Genomic DNA, 18,968 nt, shown 5'->3' on the forward strand with positions numbered 1-18,968 from the left:
TTCCACAAGTATAGTTCTTCAGTTAAGTACATTCAGTATTCATTCCCAATTATTTTATCACTATATTTCTATTCCTTTGTAAGTTGGTGACAAATCGATCATTTATAATATCTGAGAAAGAAATTATGAGAATTATGTTGCCTAAATTCTTATATTTGAAAATATTTTCTGTAGCCTTTATGTTTGAAGGAAAGTTTGAAAAGTTGTAAGATTCCTATAACATACTTTCTGAGGATGTGGTAGACACAGCCATATTATTGTATACCATTAAATGTTGCTATAGTGTATTAAAAACACAAACAGAACTTTCCATTCAGAGGTCACCTGCTTTTATATTCCAATGGTGATTGTTCTTTGTTTCTATAGAATTCTCTTTAATTTACCATCAGTAAAAGGTACTTCTCAATGTTAGTCAATCTGTCTATCTTAGACATAGAATAACCTATCAATACCTATATATATTTTTTTAATTTCAGGATACTTTTCTCAAATTATAACTTTATGTCTTCTATCATGCTCATGGAAAACACATATGTCTATACTGTGTCTCTGTCTTCTGTAGGATTGTAATATAACTTCCATATGATTTGTGATAAAGATGTACATCCATTTATCCTCTCTAAATAATGTCTTTCTAATATATAACCAATTATATTAAGTGGGTAGATCAAGCAACACATTACATTTTATCAATTATGGTATTTTTGGAAGGGCTGCCTATTTTACAAAGATAGCACTTATTTAGCCTACTTTCAAGTAAAAATGAAGAATGAGGATAAATTAATTGTAATAAGAATGAAACTTAATTAAATGGGTACTATTTTACATATGTGAATAATTATAAAATCTAATTGATATAGTAGAAAAGACTGTTCTTCTGAATTTACATATTTATTTTTATTTTTAATAGTTATGGCACTGGTGGACTTTGCTGTGTAAATCAGTCCTACCTGGATAAATACCCAAAGTCCATGGGCACTGAGACCTGGCCACCAATCAGAACCTGAGTTTTCTATTAGATTTTATTTAATTACTTAATGTAAAATAAAGTCTAGAAATTACATGCTGTCAAAAAAAACATTACAAAAAGAGATTATTTCCATTTTAATCATCAAAACCATTCTTGATAATAATGCTTCATTCTCAAACCAAAGAAAAAATATAATTTTCATTAAAATGTTTTATATAGCTCCATAACACACACTAAATAACTGTTTAATGACCATAGGAAACCAATTCAGTCTATACAAATCTAAAAGAAGTGTTTTTTTGGAACACTTGGGTGTCTCAGTCGGTTGAGCATCTATCTGCCTTCAGCTCAGGTCATGATCTCAGGGTCCTGGGATCAAGCCCCACGTGGGGCTCTCCACTCAGTGGGGAGTCTGCATCTCTCTCTGTGTCCCTCCTCAAATAAATAAAATCTTTAAAAAAAATAAAAGAATTGTTTTTAATTTTGTTTTTATAGTAGCTTTAATTAGTCTCTCTGAAGGAAAATATGACATATGATCTACGATTCTTAAAGAACAATAAAATATTTGCACCATCCCTTCTCATCCAAATTTTCCACTCAGAAGCCTAACTTAGGGAACAAAAAGTACAATAACCTTCACTTTGTTTTGTGATCTTTAAAATTTGTAATTGAATTGTTAAATCTTTCTTATATTTGGTCATAAATTCATAGAGAAGTGAAAAAGATATAACATAGCTAATACCTGTTAGCACACTATAATTTAAAACATTAAAAACACTGAGAATTGATGTTTTATCAAGAAAAGTTTGAATAGTGCTTGCCTTTCTCTTGTTACATAACCTAAAATACCAAGAAATAATCTGTTCAAAGACTTGAAGAATTGTCATACTCTCTTCCAAAATTTTGGATGGGCTTCCACCATTTTATCTTTTGAGCTCTTAAATGTTGTGAAACATATCCTAATTTCCTTTACTGTGAAGTTAATTGCCAATGGTGCTTCCTCTGGGATACCTTCATCCTTTTTATCACAACCATTTTCCTCATTTAGGTCAGGAAATTTACCTTCACTAAGTTCCTCCTGTTGCAAATTGACTGTCTGCGATGGTAGCAAGGCCAACATCCCCAAAGTCAGCTATTTCTTGCACACTATCATCTGCATTTGATTTGAATTTCACTTTCAGCATTATCACATTTTTTGGGAGGGGGTTGGGGATGGATGGGGCTGCACTTCTGTTTTTATTGGCTGATTCTCTTTATTGATTATCCAATCTTGTAAAAAGCCAGATGGGCTTATCACTGGGAACAAGAAAGCAACCCAAATGCATCCTTCATTGTATGTAAGAACTGATTAATAGATGTTCTGTGATCAATCAGCAATCAACACATTTTGAAAGAATAAGGTGATTGGTCAGTGATTAGGATGTGCCTCTGTGACATATGTAATGATGTGTAGGCTGAAAGCCTAACAAAGAAATTTGTCCCTTATGTGGTAACTCACAGTTTAAATATATTGTAGTAACTGAAATTTGAACCATGTTGTCAGAGGACTGGTTTTATTAATTAATTAAAGACTTATTTAAGGGAGAGAAAGCACAAGTGTGAGTGAGTACATGAGTGGGAGGGGCAGAGGGAAAGGGAGAGAAAATCTCATGCAGACTTGACACTGAGTGCAGAGCCCAATGTGGGGCTTGATCTCACAACCCTGATGCCATGACCTGAATTGAAACCAAGAGTCAGACACTTAACAAATTGTGCCACCCAGGTGCCCCAGGACTGGCATTATTTAAATAAACTGTGACAAGTTAAATGTGTACAACTCTGAACCACACAAAATGAGAAATGGCTGTGGTTCATAGTGCTTACAAGCTTCAATACCAAAACCAACAAAAATATGTTAATGCAACTCATCACATAAATAAGGGAAATTCAACCAATGCAGCAATAATATTTGCTAAAGTTCAATACTTCCAATTGGTTTTGAAAAAAATCAACAAATTGAGAAAAATCCACCCATATATATTTGGTAATAAAATATACAAAAATCATAACGGATCTCAAGTTTATATGGAAAACCAAAGAGCCCCGAATAGCCCACTCAACAATGATGAAGAACAAAGTCACAGGACACTACTCATCCTAAAAACCTACTATAAAGCTAAACTATTCAAGACAGTGTAATATTGGCAAAATAACAGGCAAATAGAACAATGGAAAAGAATAGAGAGTTCAGAAATAGACCACATAGGAATGCCTTGGTGGCTCAGTCAGTTAAGTGTCTGCCTTTGGCTCAGGTCATGATTCAAGGGTCCTGGTATCGAGTCAAGCATTAGGCTTCCTGTTTAGTTGGGAGCCTGCTCCTCCCTCTGCCTGTCACTCTCCCTGCTTGTGCACTCTTGCTTGCTCTCCAACTCTCTCTCTCTCTCTGACAAATAAATCTTAAAAAAAACTATAGACCCACATAGAGTTAATTGATCTTTGACAAAGGGGTAAAGGTAATATAACAGAACAAAAATAGCCTTTTCAATAAATGGTGAACAGCTAAGCATCCACATTAAAAAAAAATTAGAGACCTTACACCCTTCATGAAAATTAGCTCAAAATTATTGTAGACCTAGATGTAAAATGTAAAACTATAAAATTTTTAGAACATAGAAGAAAACCTAGATGACTTTAAGGATGGCAATTACTTTTTAGCTGCAACACCATAGGAAGGATTTATGAAAGAAATATTTGAAATGCTGGACTTAATTAAAACTTAAAATCTTTGCTCTGTGGAAAAAAACACTATCGAGAGAATGAGAAGACAAGTCACAGGCAGAGAAATATATGTAAAAGACACATCTGATAAAGGACTGTTATCCAAAATACACAAAGAATTCTTAAGAAAAAATAAGAACAGCCCAATTAAGACATGGGCAAAAGGGCTGAATAGACATCTCACCAAAGATGATATATAGGTAAAGAAGCCATTTGAACATTTTATGTCTCTGGAAAATTGCCCATTAAGAAAACAATAAGATACCACTATAAACCTTGGAGAATGGCCAAAATCTAGAACACTAACACCACCAAATATCGGCAAAGATGTGGAGAAACAGCCATTCTCATTCATTGCTGGTGGGAATGAAAAATGATTGATATAGCTACTTTAGAAGACAGTTTGACAGTTTCTTATAAAACCAAACATACTCTTACTATGTGACCCGGTACATGCAAGCCTGAAACCTATGTCATGCAAAACAAAAAATAAATAATAATAATAATAACAACCGTACACGGAGGTGTATAGCAGCTTTATTCAAAGTTGCCAAAACTTGGAAGCAACCAAAACATCTTTCAATAGGTGAGTGGATAAACGATGGTACATCCAGAAAATGGAATATTGTCAATACTAAAAAGATATGAGCTATCAATACATGAAAACATAGAACTTAAATGCATATTACTAAGTAAAAGAAGCCAATCTGAAAAGACTACATACTGTATGATTCCAACAACATGACATCTGAAAGGGCAATATGGAGGCAGTAAAAAAAAAATCAGTAATTACTAGGTGTAGGGTGTAGGGACAGATGAATAGGCAGAACACAGGGGATTTTTAGGCAGAGAAAGTGTTCTGTATGATATTATAATGGTGGACACACATCATTATATATTTGTCAAAACCACTGGCATATACCACACCCAGAGTGAATCTTAATGTAAACTATGGACTTTGGGTAATAATGATGTCAAAAATAAGATCACATTTGTAACAAATGTACCACTCTGTTGTGGGGTTTTGATGGTGGAGAATACTGCATACGTAGAGACGGGTATACAGGAACTCTCTACTTTACATCCAATTTTTCTGTGATCTATCTGCTATAAAAAGATTTAAAAATTTTTAAATGATAATAAAGAAACTTCATGAGTTTTCATTTTGAGGGAAAAAAGAAACCACATAAAAGCAATAAAACAAAACAAAACAAAACAAAATAGCCCAGTCTTCCATTACTGTCTAACACAGAACCAAAATTACTGACAATGAGGGTAGAATTACTTGAAGAATTGACACAATATTTGAAACAAGATGATCATTTACTAGAGGAATCAACAGAAAAACTATTACAAACTAAAGAGTGTTCAATGAGTTTATCAGATACAAAATAAGCCTATCAATTTAGTAGTACTTCTTTATATAGTTATTAGTATGGTATATAACTTAAAAATGATACTGCCAATAGCAAAAACTACAAAGCATAAAAGTTAGCACAAAAATGAATGTGTAGGATATCTATGGAGAAAACTTTAAAACTGTAATAAACTTCATAGAAAATAGTCTGCATAAATGGAGACTTTCCAAACACAGGATTTTTAAATATAGATGTTAATTCTGCCTAAAAAAGTGTCATCAAAATTCCATTTTGATTTTTAAGGATTTATTTGAGAGAGAGAGAGAGAGAAAGCACGTGAGTGCTGGGGGGAGGGGCAGAGGGAGGAGAGAATCCTCAAGCAGCCTCCCCAATGAGCATAGGGCCCATCATGGGGCTCAAATCATGACCTGAGCTGAAACCAAGAGTCTGATACTGACCGAGACACAGAGGTGCCCCTCCATTTTTATTTTTTAAGGTGCCTACATAAAACATTCTAAAATGTTGTAGAAAAATAAAGGTCAATTTACAAACTAGTTAACCTTAAACAGAATAAGCAAAAGAATAAGAGGAAGGGAGAGTACTTTCCTTAGCACATATGACATTGAGAAAAATAGACCAATGGAACAAATAAGCAGCCAGCTAAGAAATGACCTACACATACAAAAATGCATAGTAGGTGATAAAGATAATAAAAATTATTGGTGATAGGACAGATCATTTAGTAAGTTGTATTGGAAAAACTGGAAAGAATTAAAAACTCCTATCTAATAGCAAATATAGAGATGAATAATAAAGGAAGTAGTAACCTAAATCTAAATGTAATTATATTAATTTTAAAAAATAGTGTTTTGTGAAATAAAAGGCAAAGAAGAACTTTCTCCAATTTTAAAAGACAAACTTTGAAAAAATAATTAATAATATATAGAACTGAACATCTCCTTTGTTGGGGTTAATGTAGAGTATGAAATCATCCGTAATATCTGGCTTGCTGAAGTGTAGCATGAAGGCCACTTGGGGCAGGGAAGATTTTGGAAAAGGGCATAGGCCTTTGGAATGCCCAGGCTTGCGTGGCCACTCTGCCTTAGGAATGTCTCAGGGAGTTACCTTCCCTGGAGCTTTCTTAACCCAAACAGCTGGCCTGTGATCTAAGAGATGTAGGCACTGTCCCCTAGGCTAAGTTTAGCAAAACTCATAGAACAAGCTGATCAGCACATTGTATCTTTCCCATCATCAGACTCTTCTATTTTCTGTGAGACCCCTTGCCACACATCACTTGCTTGAGAAACAGAGTAATAAAGATTTATGATTATCCTGAAGCATGAATAAAGGTGAGAGAAAAGAAGAACAAAGGGTCTTCATCTCTGAGTGTTGACTCCCTTGCCTTTTCCTCTCTTTAACAGCAAAGTCTGGAGTAATCTTTCGTTCATCAGTACAGGGATTGATGGCCATTCCTGCACTCCTTCCATAAATGATATTATGGACAGAGTTGACAGACCTACTACACATTGTTGAAAAATACTTACTGAGGCTAACAATTATTTGTAGAAAACACAAGAGATTTCTGCAGAGTAATAGGCATAAAATAATAACTTCCACTAGACCTCTATGGACAAATATTATATACAAAATGCTGCTTATGGAAGAGAGAATAAAAAAGCTAATGGAAGTATGAAGCAATGCTCAAAATCCTTAGTAATCAGATTAAAACAAATTAATTATTCAAGTACTGGTAGGGATGTGGGTGGAAACCCTGCATATTGTTGGCTAGAATGTAATGGATACAGAGCCATTCTACAGAGTATCTATTAGTATTTGGTCATAACAAATATTCTTACAGTTTATGAGCTAATAATGCTAATATCAGTTTATATCTCTAAGAAATCCCCTCAAAGTTAAAGGAATACACATATAAAAAGGTATTTATCACAGCATTCTTTGTGTGGTGAAATGAGGAGTCATCAATAGCCTGGGTTTCTATAACTGGGTTGGTGGATATGCAAAACGTGGTATGTGCACATCACAGATTACTATGCAGTAGAAGTAAACAATGTGATAGGAATCCAAGTGGATTTTTAAATCATAGTGTTGAGTAAAAAACAGAGCAATGGCATTATACATGCATATATTTAACATACAAAGTGTTAAATATAAATTTATATGAATTAGAAATACATGTGTGCAAAACAAATATATTTGATGAGAACACGTGCAAGCAAATGTACATCTGAATGAGTGTCTATAAATAAGGAGCTTGTACAAATATCATAATTTCAGAAAAATGATTAACTCAACATTCTGTACCCAAACAATCCTACTTTCCAACTTGCAGAGCAATTGCTATACATATTTAACACCTAAACCAAAGAGGTCTTTGCATTTGTAGCATTGAGAAATCAAACTTATTTAAAGTTTTTAGGAAAAATGTCTGTTCATGTCTTCTGTCCATTTTTTAACTGGCTAACAGACACATGAAAAGATGCTCAACATCACTTATCATCAGAGAAAAACAAATAAAAAACATGATGAGATACCATCTCACACCTGTCAGAATGGCCAAAATTAACAACACAGGAAACAACAGATGTTGGTGAGATGCAGAGAAAGGGGAACCCTCTTACATTGTTGGTGGGAATGCAAACTGGTGCAGCCTCTCTGGAAAAAAGTATGGAAATTCCTCAAAAATTTAAAAATTGCACTACCCTACAACTCAGCAATTGCACTACTCACATTTACCCAAAGGATACAAAAATACAGATTCAAAGGGGCAGCTGCACCCTGATGTTTATAATAGCATTATCCACAATAACCAAACTATAGAGAGAGCCCAAATGTCCATCAGCTGAGAATGGATAAAGAAGGTGTGGTGTGGCATGGTGTGGTGTGTGTGTATGTAGTGGAATATAGGTGACATATATATATATGGAATATACGTGATATATATGTGATATACATATATGTGATATATCTATGAGGGCATATTACTCAGCCATTAAAAAGAATGAAATCTTGCCATTTGCGATGACATGGATGGAGCTAGAATGTATTATGCTAAGCAAAACAAATCAGAGAAAGACTAATACCATATGATTTCACTCATATGTGGAATTTAAAAAACAAATCAGATGAACATAGGGGAAGAGGGAAAAAGAGGGAAACAAACTGTAAGAGACTTAACTATAGAGGACAAACTGAAGGTTAATGGAGAGGTGGTGGGTGGAGGGTAGGCTAAATAGGTGATGGGTATTAGGGAGGGCAATTGAGGTGATGAGCACTGGGTGTTATAGGTAAGTAATGAATCACTAAATTCTACATCTGGAACCAATTTTACCATATACGTTAACTAGAATTTGAATAAAAACTTGAGGGTCTCCTGGGTGGCTCAGTTGGTTAAACGTTGGCCTTCAGCTCAGGTCATGATCCCAGGATCCTGGGATGGAGCCCTGCATCTGGCTCCCTGCTTGGTGAGGAGCCTACTTCTCCCTCTCCTGCTCCCCTTGCTTGTGCTGTCAAATAAATAAATAAAATCTTTAATAAATAAATAAAAACTTGAAATTAAAAAATAAAGTTTTTATCTGTCACAGATTTTTGAATAGCTTACTGGAGTCCAAGTTGGAGCACAGCATTTCCCACTTCAACTTTTCTCAAAAACTGCCTTAGTCATAATTTTTTCTCATTCTGTTAGATCTAATTATTTAGGAAGACAACTAAATTTTCTACTGATATTGATAGAATAATTAGTACAGAACCCATCAAAATTCAGAAGCTTAAAGAAGACCGAAACCCATGGTCAGTAGCTTAACAGAGAGAAGACTCATCATAACTTGTATCAGTTCTTATCACACTTCTATACATCCAGTTAAAAACCCAACAGGTAAGTATATATTGTTTTATAATCTCAGCTTTATAAAATAGCCATTTCTTGATTTCCACTGGTAGCAGAGTCAACAGAACTGATCTCAGATATAATACTGAACTATCATCTGGTGAAAATAACATGATTGTGACTAATGTATTAAAAAGCTGGTGGAAAAGATAAATGATATGCATAATAAGATGAGTAATTTCAGCAGAGAAATGGAATTGTTAAAGAGAAACAGTAACAGATAAGGACTACTTTTAATGAGCTCATCAGTAGACAATACAGCATAAATCAACATAAAAATCATCAACATGAACAAAAATCAATGGAAATCACCTATTTGAAACACAAGGGGATAAAAAGTTTAACCAAAATCATCAAAAGTCTGTGAAACAACACATTTTAATTTTTATATAATTGAAATCCCAGAAGGGTAATAAAGATTTTAAAAAGGCAAAAACAAATATTTGAAGGATGGCTAAGAATTTTCCCAATTAATGATAGACATTATAGTTTCAAGGAATTCAAAGAACACCAAGCAGGATGAATACAAAACAACCAAACAAAAAAAAATTTCATGCCTAAATATATCCTATTTAAACTCCTGCAAACCAAAAAGTATAGATAAAATATTAAAGGCAGGCAGATTTTTTTAAAGACAATGTCACAGAGAAGAACAAAGTTAAATAATTACAACTAACTTCTTTCCAGAAACTCTGCAAACTGCAAGATAGTGAAAGGATCCTTTAAAATGTTGAAAGAAAAACATCAACCTAGTATTCCCTACTGGTAATGACATCATCTTTTTTATGTATGTATGTATGTATGTATGTATGTATGTATGTATGTATTATGTTATGTTATGTTAATCACCATACATTACAAGCACTGGGTGTTTGCGTATAACACCCAGTGCTCCATGCAGAACATGCCCTCTTTAATACCCATCACCAGGCTAACCCATCCCCCCACCCCCCTCCCTTCTAGAACTCTGTTTCTCAAAGTCCATAATCTCTCCTGGTTCGTCTTCCCCTCCGATTTCCCCCTCTTCATTTTTCCCTTCCTGCCCATCATTTTAAAAATGAAGAAGTGATAAAGGCTTTCCTGCCCCTGGGTAAAAATTGAAAGATTCCACAAACAATGAATCATGGAACACTACATCAAAAACTAATGATGTAATGTATGGTGATTAACATAATAAAATTTTAAAAAATTTTTAAAAATTGAGAGATTCCATTGCTTGTTGACCTGCACCAAAATATTAAAGGAAGTTTTTCAGGCAACAGTAATATGATGCTAGACAGAAACTTAGCACTACACAAAAAAAATCAAAAAGGAAATAAGATTTATTTTTATTTTAAATATTCTAAGGAGATATTTGTTATGTTGTGCCATGCAAAAGACTATACAAAAAGAAATCTATGGAGGCTAAAGGAAGGCTAATCTTTCTGTCAGGCAAACAGTCCTCACTCTTACGTCTGCCCTTGTGATAACTCAAGAGACCAAGGTTTTGGGAAAGTTTCATTAGAGACTTTGAGTGATTAGGTCTAAGAATCAGAAAGGGATATCGGGAGAAATCTGTTTTCAAATTACATAATTAAAATTGCTGGCACTTTCAAGATGGTCACTTAAAGGTGCTAGAAGAGTCTGAAGGGAAACTTAAAAGAATCTTCTATGATTATTTTGTATTAGAACAAATGGGCCACTCACTCCACCCAACCAACATTGTACATGAAACTTACCTAAAATCGCTAATGTTTTTGGTACTTATCTCCTGCTAACTTTGGTAAAATTATAAAGTTGATTCATGGACAAGTCCCTAATCTCATATTTCCTTTGAATATCTCTTCAGGCTTACATGTAACTACACAACAATATCCTCACCAATGTTACCTAATTGGCAGGGTAGACTGAAGCTTTTCCTTCAAGAGTTTTGGCTGTGACAGTCCTGGGAAATTACAATATATTTCTGCAGCTATAGAAGCATTCATTTTCATGCAGCTGTCATTAAACAGTGTTATAAATACTTGCCAGTAAGGGAGATGATCCACTCTCTGTACCACTCCAATATTCTGGATAGGTAGAATAAATGAATGGAATTCTTAAACTAAAATTAGTAAAGCCCTCAGAGATCTTCAAAGCCCTATGGCCTAAGATATTTTCATTGACCTTAACAACAATGAATTTAACTCATTTAGGGGGACATCAGCTCTCTTCAGAAATAGGCTATACCATGCATCTGTAAATATCCACTCTATTTATAGATTCTATCTTTATTTTAACAAATCCTCCAAGAGATTCATGCAAATCCAGTCACTCAGTGCGAATGGGCAGCCTTTCTTCAACATCCTGCTAACAACCCTTGCCATGACCTAAAACCTAAATAATTAGTCTGTTGGAAGAGATGTCAGATATATAGCCCTTAAGCTCTAGATAGGTTGGGCCTTATTGGGTAATGACAGTAATCAGCAATTAGATGTAAACATTTCTCCAAGAGAGTAAACAGGTGCCCCTAAATTTTCCAACTCTTATAAATAGTAATAGATGTTTTAGTCAGCTATACTGATTTCTCTCCCCCATATTCTTCAAACAAAATGGTCTATATCCACATCGAAGTTTATTCTTCATAACTTTTTAAATAAAAACATTCTACTTAGTATTTTTTTATATTTTTATTTTTAAAAATATTTCCTATTAATGTACTTTCCAACTCTTAGAGACTTTGGCAGATGAAGGTCTGTATCCTGTCAGGGATAGGATCTCTGTGACATAGTAACCAGACAGTATTTGGTAGAAACATCTATTAAATTGAAATTCTTCACACAGGGGCGCCTGGGTGGCTCAGCTGGTTAAGCGTCTGCCTTCAGCTCAGGTCATGATCCCAGGGTTTTGGGACTGAGCCCCAATTCTCCCTCTCATGCTCTAATAAATTTTAGGAAAAAAAAGAAATTCTTCACACAGTCAGAAATTAGATATAGAGATCTTTCTTTTGCTGGATTCTCTGGTACTGAAATATATGTGGTCATTTTCTACTTGAAAAGTGACCCATTAATTACTATTAACTTTGGATGCTAGATATTTTATATTATTTTCTTTATAGTATGCCATGGAAAGCTACATATATATCACTTCTCAATTGACATGCTAAGTTTGATTTCTAGATATATTTCATGAAATTTATAGTTATAAAAATAGATTCATATACTGAAGTTGTTCCAAAAATACTTTTAATGCCTGATTCAAGTGCCAATATATATTTCATTTAGCTTTCATCCCACAGTAATGAAATTTCTTCATCTTTTTTGGGAGAATGGATTTGACTTTGAAGGAAAAACATCAATTTTGAAACTACAGCTCTCTGCACTCTTGTATCAACTCAGTATTACTAACATCGAATGCAAAGTATTATTAACATCAAATATATAAATTGAATTGCAATCCTAAATATATCAACATAAAAATTAACATAATGCTGTCAGTTACAATTACATAATTGTATCAATTAACAATTAAAATTAAAATCTGCATATCAATCTGTTAAAAAAGCAGATAAATCTGTTTTATTGATTTTATGAAAAGTTTAATTTTCAACATAAGTTATCATATTGTCTATCTAGGTCTCACACAGTCCTCTCCTGTCTTTGGAGCTCATTTTATGCAATCTAATATTGGTGAGGAAACAAATCACACTGACATTTTTGTCTTGATTGTTGAGTATTTGGCAAGCATTCCTTTTGTTCTAAGAAAATCTCGAATTGGAGTTAACAGAACAAGCAAATCTTTATAAAACTCTTCGACGACTCAACCAATGAGCACTGACAAAGAACACAAGATCATTAAATTCATTGTCTTCTTTTTCTCTAAACAGTTCCATAAACTGGTGATGATTCATAACATTTGCATATACAGACTGAAAGATTTTAACAACTATATCCATGACACTTTTCTAAGCATCTGTTTCAGAAAATCTAGCAAAAATATATCCAGTATGTATCATACAGTGAAATAAAACTAGAAGGGGAACATTAGTCTCTTGTTTTGAAATTCCAATAAATACTAATTTTGGTCTAACAGAAAGAGTACCATGTGTCATGATAGAAACTAATTTTGTTTTATTTAGCTGAAATTCTTTCTTGACAGATAAAATGTACAAAAATTACTGTGCCACAAAATTTATATTTCATGATGCAAATTTACAATATTTCTTAATAAATTTGGAACTCTTGAGACAACTCAAGATATTAATTGCGAAGTATCTCTTATTGCATGGTTAATCTAAAGCTAAAAAGGAACTTGCAATTTTTTAAATTTTGAACCATCTGATCTTTGCTAGTCGAAAAATCTTGTATTTTGCAGTCAATTGGTAGCTAATTGAAGATCTTTAACTTTTTGTGAAACATCTTTTTTAGTCTGCTCCTCATTTCCAACAAAGTTTTGGTAACTATTTCACTGTTTTTCTATCAAAAAATGGCTTTCTTTTTGTGTACAAATAAAAGCTTGTCAAAATTATAAACTCGGATCTTGTTAAGATTTATTTAAAATTTTGTATTTTAGGTAACAAATTTCATTGGTTTTTGATTGCTGAGGGAAAACATCAATTCATTAGGTATCCATTGAAAATATTTCTTCATATTGTCCATTTTATTACTTTAGAATTTTTACAGAGCAAATAACATTATATCGTTCTTCTCTGATGCAACAAATTTGCAATACACTTTATTATATTTTTTTACTATTCTCATTGTACTATTTGTTTCTGCATCTTCACCGAATTCTGCATCAGTTGTTTGTTTTCATTTTAAATTTTAAAAAAACCTATACTTATTTCTTAACCTAAAAAATCTAATTATGTTAAAAGTATTATAATTTGCGTAAACATCATCATTAATGCTATCTTCATAGGGCATTCAAATGAACATGTTCTATTTGTACAAAGGAAGAGCTACTCCAACCGACTCAATCCATTGACAACAGCTAGATCAATGAGGTGCTTGCAACACTGGAAATGAGGTCCACTCCCAACACTTGCACTGCAACACACTAATATATCTCAGGCAACTCAGCAGTTGACATTAAATGAAGTCCCACTAAAAGAATAAATTTGAGTTTAACAGAAAACTATTTCATACTGTCATCACAAACAGTTCAAAAAAAAATCCATAATGCTAAAGTAAAATTTAACATCCAGTTCCTCTGTACGCTAGCCGTATTTCAAGTATTCTATGCTAACCTGTGTGTTAAACCCCTCCGCATCCCAATACTCAAACACAGAAATTCAATCAACAGACAAGGAAGATTTCTGATGTGATCTCTGACCCAAGACAATAATATAGTTAACTAAAAGCATGATGAGTATCATTAGCTACCAGAGATAATATAAAGATAGAATAGATAAGACAGATTAAAAGTGTAGAATACAAGTTTCCAAAAAAAAAAAATGAATCCAAGAGACAAAACAAAATTCATTACAGCATTTAACAGAAAAAAAAATTTTTTTAACCTAGTTTAAATTTCCTTCAAACTATGCTAGGACTTGTTCTTATATCCCATATACATACCTTCTATACACTCACCTTATTTTCAACCCTTTATTTTTAACTATTTCAGACCCGCACGGAAGTTGCCAAAACAGTATTATGCCTACTTACTTTTTCCCCAATTCCTCAATGTTAACATTTTATATTCCCACTTTAGGCTTTTATTTAAAGTCCAGTTAGTTAACATATCATGAAATATTAGTTTCAAGTGTACAATATAGCGATTCAACACTTCCATAGAATACTCAGTGCTCATCACAATAAGTGCACTCTTTAATCCCCATCACTTATTTCACCCATCCACCCAGCCACCTCCCCTCTGGTAATCACAACTTTGTTCTCTATAATTAGGAGTCTGTTTCTTGGTTTGCCAGTCTCTTTTTCCCCATGCTTACCTGTTTTGTTTCTTAAATTCTACATGAGTTAAATCATATGGTATTTGTCTTTCTCTGACTTATATCACTTAGCATAATACTTTCTAGCTCCATCCACATCATTGCAAATGGCAAGATTTCATTCTTTTTATGGCTGAGTAATATTCCCGTATTCACATCCTGTACAGATGTCACACACACACACACACACACACACACACACACACCTTCTTTATCCATTCATCCATTGATGGACACGCAGGCTGTTTCCATAGTTTGGCTATTGTGGTTAATGCTGCTATAAACATCAGGGCACATGTATCCCTTTGAATTAGTATTTTTGTATTCTTTGGGTAAATACCTAGTAGTGCAATTGCTGGATCATAGGGTATTTCTATTTTTAACTTCTTGAGGAAACTCCATACTGTTTTCCAGAGTGGCTGCACCAGTTTGCTGTCCCACTAACTGTGCAAGAGGGTTCCCCTTTCTCCACATCCTCGCCAACACCTTTTGTTTCTTGTGTCACTGATTTTAGCCACTCTGACAGGAGAAAAGTGGTATCTCCTTATGGTTTTGATTTGTACTTCCCTAATGATGAGTGATGTTGAACATCTTTTCATGTGTCTGTTGGCCATCTGTAGGTTTTTGGAGAAATGTCTATTCATGTCTTCTACCCATTAATTAGTTGCATTATTCATTTTTTGGATGCTGAGTTTTATAAGTTCTCTATATATTTTGAATACTAACCCTTTATCAGATATGTCATTTGCAAATATCTTCTCCCATTCCATAGGTTGACTCTTAAATTTTGTTGCTTGTGTCCTTTGCTGTGCAGAAGGTTTTTATTTTGATGAAGTCCCAATAGTTTATTTTTTGCTTTTGTTTCCCTTGCCTCAGAGACATATCTAGAAAGAAGTTTCTTCAACCAATGTCAAAGTCAAGAAAGAAGTTGCTTCAACCAATGTCAAAGAGGTTATCTGTGTTCTCCTCTAGGATTTTTATGGTTTCATATCTCACATCTGTCTTTAATCCATTTTGAATATATGCAGCATACCAAATTCAACAATATATTAAAAGAATCATTCACCATGATCAAATGGGATTTATTCCTGGGCAGCCAAGGTGGTTCAATATTCACAAATAAGGTGATATACCACATTAGTAAAAGAAAGGATAAGAACCATGATCATTTCAATAGATGCAGAAAAAGCATTTGACAAAGTACAATATCCATTCACAATAAAAACCCTCAACAAAGTAGGGTTAGAGGGAGCATACCTCATCATCATAAAGGCCATATGTGAAAAGCCCACAACTAGTATCATCCTCAATGGGGAAAACCAGAACTTTTCCTCCACAGTCAGGAAACAAGACAGGGATGTCCACTTTCACCACTGTTATTTAACATAGTACTGGAAGTCTTAGTCACAGCAATCAGACATCACAAAGAAATAGAAGGCATCCACATAAGCAAGAAAGAAGTAAAACATTCACTATTTGCAGAGGACATGATACTTTATACAGAAAACCCTAACGACTCTACCAAAAAATTGCTAGAACTGATACATGATTTCAGTAAAGCCACGGGTTAAAAAAAAATTAATGTATAGAAATCTGTTCCATTTCCATACACCAATAATTAAGCAACAGAAAGAGAAATTAAGGAATTGATCTCATTTACGATTGCACCAAAACCCATAAGATACCTAGGAATAAACCTGGCCAAAGGGGCGAAAGAAATGTACACTGAAAACTATAAAACACTGATGAAAGAAATTAAAGAGGATTCAAAGAAATGAAAAGATATTCCATGTTCATGATTGGAAGAACAAATGTTGTTAAAATGTCTTATAATCCCAAAGCAATCTATACATTAAATGCAATCCCTCTCAAAATACCACAAGCATTTTTTCACAGAGCTAGAACAAATAATCCTACAACTTGTATGCAACCACAAAAGACCCCAAATAGCAAAAGTAACCTTGAAAAAAAAAAGCAAAGCTGGAGGTATCAAATTCCAGACTTCAAGTAATTTTACAAAGCTGTAGTGATCAACATTGTATGGTGCTGGCACTAAAACAGATACATAGATCAATGGAACAGAATAGAAATCCCATAAATGAACCCACAACTATATGGTCAATCTTCAACAAAGCAGAAAAGAATAGACATGGGAAAAAGACAGTCTCTTCAACAAATGGTATTGGGAAAACTGGACAGCAACATGCAGAAGAATGAAACTGGACTAATTTCTTATACCATGCACTTCCACTTTATCATCCTTTTTCTGTACACACATATGCATACACACAGATTTTCTAAAACATTTTATAAATTACAATCATGCTGCCTATTTACTTCTAAATATTTAAACGTATTTTCTTAAAAATTGTTATATAAAATTATCAAAATCAGAATATTATCAGTGACATACCATTATCCAACTTACAGATCTTATGCAAATTTCACCCCATTAATTCTCTTCATTGCCAAAGGGAAAATAAATGTTTTTCAGTATTGGTATCTAATTCAGAATCAAAGGTTTCACTCATTTAATTGCTTTAGTCTCTTAAATTTGTAATCTGGAACATTTTTTCCATTCTTAGACTTATTTTTACAAGGTAGAATATATCCTAAATTAACAATGAGCTATAATCTATAATTATTTTTTTCACCTGTTCCCTATGCCCAGGAAAATGCACTGAGTTCTAAATGTATGCATAACTAAAGCCCAATATTAACTTTGAATTCTATCATTTTTGAAATTATTAACAACACTAATTGCCATAAACAGCAACATTTTACATGGAAAATGCACTCAGAATTGATTTTATCTTGCCAGGAAAACAATCACCCATTTCTCTCCTTGGACATGTATATACAGCTTAGGCCAGGTAAGTATCACTGTCATTTTCTATTAAGAAAGAGTTACAGGATATTTCCTGATCAGGTTCGCAGATAACACACATTGGGCAAAGATAAAAGGATAATGAGGTTGGTTAAAATCATCTCAGATTTTAACACCAGTGTCTCAGATGGAACAGAAGAGGCAGTGGCAAAAAGCAGCTTCATATAGCACTTGAGACCATTGTAAAACCTCAAGATCTTATTTCTAAACAAAAGTCAGTGATCTCTCTGGGCAAGAAAACTGCATAGTATTAAAATTAAAAGAGAAGCAAGGGAGTTCCATAACCCACAAATGCCTGAAGGAAAAAAAGAAAAGACAGGTCTGCCTGAGAGCACAACACACCAAAATTGTATTACCCAGAAGCAAGAGGGTTCCCAGAAGTAAAGTAAACCACCCAAGCTCAAGTCCCTCTTTTGTCAAAAACTCTGAGTTCTTAAATGACCCCAAATGCTTCACTCTATGAAATTCTAAATCATGCACATAAATTTCTCAGGCATGAGAACCTCTGTAAAAGAGAGAAATAGATGGTTTTGAAGGAAAAATGAATTCCAGATCCCCAAACAGTAGTCCCTAACTTGTTTTTGAGGGAATCAAAGAAGGTATGCTGATGTAGGTAACATGTGAGGGCCTTTGGAGGAGGAAGAACAATTAGGCAGGAAGGCAGAGTGAGGAAGGAGTGTTTTGGTACAGTAAGAGCAAAGGTGAAAGAGAACATGCTACAGTTAGGAGAGTGCTTGGTTTCACTATACCTGAGCAGAGTTTTATATAGAGAGGAGATATGGAGACATGGTAAGAGAGAAGGTTGTATGGCTAGGCTGGAGTCAAATTTTTGATATTCTTTCTCTTTGTGGCAGTTCATCTTGAAGACTTGAAGGATCTATGAGGAGTTTAAGCAATAGAATGAATTCCTGCCTAAATCATATTCATATTTCAGAATACTCCCTTAGCAAGTAATGGGAAATGTTAATGGATTAGGGGAGAAAAAATGAAAACAAGTGGCAACTGACAGAGGAAAGTTGATTAAAAAGTTATTAACAGAGAGACCATGAGAAACAGAGTTATGGCATAAAAGGCATTTGTCTGTTAGTGTACTTGAGATCAGTGATTGAAATATGTAACATTTTCATGCTTTTCAGCACCCTGTTCTCCTGTCTACTTCTGTCCTCTTTCCTTTCTTAGTTCAA

The sequence above is a fragment of the Eumetopias jubatus genome, unplaced genomic scaffold (genome assembly GCF_037043125.1).
Source record: "Eumetopias jubatus isolate StellerSeaLion01/CBP00866 unplaced genomic scaffold, mEumJub1_p1.0 scaffold_1, whole genome shotgun sequence".
Lineage (NCBI taxonomy): Eukaryota > Metazoa > Chordata > Mammalia > Carnivora > Otariidae > Eumetopias > Eumetopias jubatus.